Raw genomic sequence first — 5,000 nt, 5'->3', positions numbered from 1 at the left:
TTTTCATGCTTGTGTAAATGTGTGTGTGTTTGTATGTGTATGCTCACACACACACAGAAACACAAGAATGTAAGGGGTCACTGAAGGCTTCTCTCAAATAGCACCGAAAGCTGTCAAACCTATCCACCTAAGCAAAGCTCTTTGCTTCCTGAAGCAATAACTAATTAAATGACCAATATGCCAGCTGAATGTTATTTATAAAAATCAGATTTCTGGGGAATATATGTTGTGGAGTAACAGGTGTGAAGTCCTTAATCAGAAGCTAGCAGAAAGTCCAGGGTAGATTGGAATAAGGAGGTGATTACAAAAAAAAAGGGAGAAAAGACCCAATTAAAAATAATGCATATAGGTTTGGTTCACATGCTTAAAATCTGACTAGCAAAAAGTGTAAGAGATAATTGTGATTTTAGTGACAAGGAAGATATATACATTCATATATACAACCACATATATTTGGCTAACTATATATATATCATTATCATCATCATCGTTTAACGTCTGCTTGCCATGCTAGCATGGGTTGGACGATTTGACTGAGGACTGGCAAACCAGATGGCTGCACCAGGCTCCAATCTGATCTGGCAGAGTTTCTACTGCTGGATGCCCTTCCTAACGCTAACCCCTCTGAGATTGTAGTGGGTGCTTTTTACGTGCCTATATATATATATATATATATATATATAGCATTGAAAGAGGGCAGCAGTGTCAAATTCCCTCCTTCATCAAATGCCAATCACAAGATTGAAAAGATGATTACACTGACGGTGCTCCAGCATGGCCACAACCTTAGGGCTGAAACATAAAAATATATACATTATATGAATGTGTGTGTATATATAATATATATATATACACACACACATACACACGTATATGTAAGTGTATATATATATATATGATATATACATACATGTATACCCATGCTAGCATGTAAGGCAAACGTTAAATGATGATGATATATATTATATATATATATATATAAATTATATATAGCTCATAGATGAGAATCAGATATTCTCCATATAGAATACACATAGTAGGGTGTATATGGTTCAGTTCTATTTAATAAAGCATATAAATTATATATGCATGTATATTTCTATACTCATATACAATTACCTTTATTTATATATTCATAATTTTTTCATTTGCACACGTGTGCGTATATATATGTATATATGCATAGAAGTGTATATGTGTACGAATGAAAGAATATGTTTCGAGGTACAAATATAACAAAGCATAAATAACACACGAAGATCGTTTGTGTACTTTACGTTAATGATTGATTCTTTCGCTGGAGGGAGTCTATCATTTTGTTGAAGGAACTGAGAGAAAAATCAAAGTACTTAAGTAAATATCTATATTTGTGTATACACAATCATAGTCACACATACAACACATCTACATCCATATGTGTGTATATATATATATTATATATATATATATATATATATATATATATATATATATATATATATATGGGTGCATGTATGCGTATGTATATGCAGAAAGAAAGAGATACACACACACATATATATATAGGTACAGATGTGGCTGTATGGTTAGAAGTTTGCTTCCTAACTACATGGTTCCAGGTTCAGTCCCACTGCATGGCACCTTGGGTGTCTTCTACTATAGCATCAGGTCAACCAAAACCTTGTGAATAAATCTGGTGAACAGAAATTGAAGAGAAGCCTGTTGCACACACACTCACACACACACACACATATATATATATATATTATATATATACGTGTGTGTGTGTATCTTTGTGTTTGTGTTTAGCCTCTACCACTGCATGACAGCCAGAGTTGGGGTGTTCAATTCTCTGAACTTAGCAGTTTGGCAAAAAAAAAAAAAGGCTGATAAAATACATATCAGGCTTTAAAAAATAAGCACTGGGGTTTATTCGTTTGATCTGAAAAAAAAATTCTACAAGGCAATGCCTTAGCATGGCCACACTATAATGACAGAAACAAATAAAAAGAAAATATATATACATATATATATGCATCCACACAGATATCTATATACATATTAATGGATATGCAGATATACTCACACACACACATATATATATCATAAACAAAGGGTGAAATTACTGACTTAATTCTGAAATGTACGTCCGTGGGTAACGGACGTACATTTTATAGAATGATTTTCGTCATTTTTTCCCCTTTTGCCTGCGTGGTTTGTTTTCAAGTGTTTTGTTTTTTCTGGGAACTCCCTTTAAAGTAGAAGAAATAGCTAAGATTTTTTGACTGCTATTTCTAAACTTCGGTATGTGGTGAAGCAAATCCTTGCTGAACCCTAATTATATAGTATTATATATATATATATATATATATATATATACATATATATAGCCAACTAAATGCTCTGACCATATGTAGAAATATTTCCATCAACAAGTTCATACCTTGAAATATTTTAACTGAGGAAAGTTTACGTAATGGATGCAGTCCTTTCTATGTTCATGTAATTCATATATTTATGTGTATATATCTATAACTATCTAGATATCTACAACAATCTCTCTGCCTCTCTCTTTTTCTCTTTATATATATACATATATATATATATATATATATATATATATATATATATATATATGTTGCTAGGTGCAGGCGTGGTTGTGTAGTGAGAAACTTGCTTCCCATCTACACAGTTCCCAGTTCAGTCCCACACTGTGGCACCTTGAGCAAGAGTCTTGTACTATAGCCTCGGGCTGACCAAAGTCTTGTGAGTAGGATTGGTTGACAGAAACTGAAAGAAACCAATCGTATATATATGTTTGTCTCCCACCATTGCTTGACAACTGGTATTGGTTTGTTTACATCCCCATAACTGAGTTGTTCAGCAAAGAGAGAGATGTACAATATGTACAAGGCTTTAAAAAAATATATTAGTGCTGGGACCAATTCATTCAACTAAAGAGTTCTTCAAGGCAGTGCCCCAGCATGGCCACAGTCTAATGACTTAAACAGATAAAAGAGATATGTATTTATACACACACACACATACATATATATATATATACATGCTAATATGGAAGGCAGACATTAAACGACAGTGATGAAGATGATGATGATGATATATATATATATATAATTAATAATATCAGGGTAATAAAGATTTAAAAAATTTTTACCACCAGTTGCCTAGTGTATAGAAAAATTAGTCAATAGACTATATATTATTCATATAAAATACAGTGTATATTTAAACACATTAAGAGGTTTCCATCATTGGAATCCCTTATGCTAGAAAAAATTTATCCCTAATTAGTGGTTTGGGCTTTAGCTGTTCTTTCTAGCATAAAGGATTCCTATGATAGAAACCTCTTAATGTGTTTAAATGTACACTGTATTTTATATATATATATATATACAGCCACAGTTTATTGAGCTAGATTTCCTACAGCTGAATGCCTTTCCTGTCACCAACTCTCACCTAGTTCCAAGCAGAGTAATATATCTCGATGTCTAGACATGTACTCACAGAAGATTGGAATGACTGAAACTGCTTTGATGACTGGCAATCATTTACAAGAAGATTCATATGCACACATACATGTATGTGTATATATATATATATATATATATATATATATATATATGACAGGCTTCTGTAAGATTCTGCTTAACAACTTCACTTGCAAGGTTTTGATCAGCCTGGGGCTACAGGAGAAGACATGGACACAGTGGAACAAAACACAGAAAAATCTAGCTGGCAAGTAAACTTCCTATCACACAGTCATACCTACATCTATTTCTTATGTAAATATATATGTTTGTGTGTCTGTGTAAAGATGTACATGTGTAGCTGAAGCATTGTAGTACAGAGGTAGAAAAAGATAAAGAATATAAGAAAGCTTCTAACTTCTAAATAGAGCTTCCAGCTAATCCAGAAAGTATTAAAAAAACCATTATACTTTCTTCATATATATATGTATGTATATGTTAATATATATATATATATATATATATATATATATATATAATATATATATGTGTGTGTGTGTGTGTGTGTGTGTGTTAATATATACAAAGAATAAGTCCTGGGGTCAATTAATTTCTTCGACTAAAACCCTTTGAAGTGGTGCTCCACCATGGCCACAGTCAGATGACTGAAACAAGTAAAAGAATAAAATAATATATAATCTGTACATACATGTATACATATATATATGTTAATATATATACGTATATATGTGTGTGTGTATATATATATATATATATTATATATATATATATGTGTTAATATATGTGCGTATATATATATATATATATATGTATATATACATGTGTATATGTATGTATGTATTTATATATATGTATGTATTTATATATATGTATGTATATATATGTATGTCCGTATATATATATAAATATATGTATATATATGTGTGTGTATGTATGTATATGTTTGTATCTATATATATATAAGGCTGCTTCCAGTTCCTATTCATCACATCCACCCACAGGATTTTGGTCTGTCTGAGACTACAGAACAAAAGAAAGACTTGTTTAAAGATTCACACATTGGGACTGAACTTGAAACCAAGTGGTTGGAAAGCAAGCTTTCTAACCACAAGGTCACACCTGCATATATATATATTTCATAATGCTTTGACTTGAGGGCATGTAAGACCCATCCAAAGCATCAGATGTTTTGAGACAAAACAGTGAGTGGTATTCCACAGGAATGCCACATGGTGGCCTTCTCAGATATACTCTCGATAGCCATCCTTGCTAGCTATGCAGATGATACAAAAGTCTGTAAGAAAATACAAAAACCATGGAGATGTTATGCACCTGCCACAGGATTTCAGAGCAGTATATAGGTGAGCTTAGAACAATAACATGCAGTTTAATAACGGAAAATTCCAAGCCCTTTACTAACAGCACATCAAGCTCAATGAAATTCAGATAGGATATATTGCCATGGAAGGGGTTTCAATCTTTGAATTAAAATCAGTGTGTAACCTGGGCATT

Source organism: Octopus sinensis, unplaced genomic scaffold, assembly GCF_006345805.1.
Source record: "Octopus sinensis unplaced genomic scaffold, ASM634580v1 Contig18962_ERROPOS2885651, whole genome shotgun sequence".
In the NCBI taxonomy this organism is placed as follows: Eukaryota; Metazoa; Mollusca; class Cephalopoda; order Octopoda; family Octopodidae; genus Octopus; species Octopus sinensis.
The sequence above is the reverse complement of the archived record's forward strand: the minus strand, read 5'-3'. Positions refer to the sequence as shown.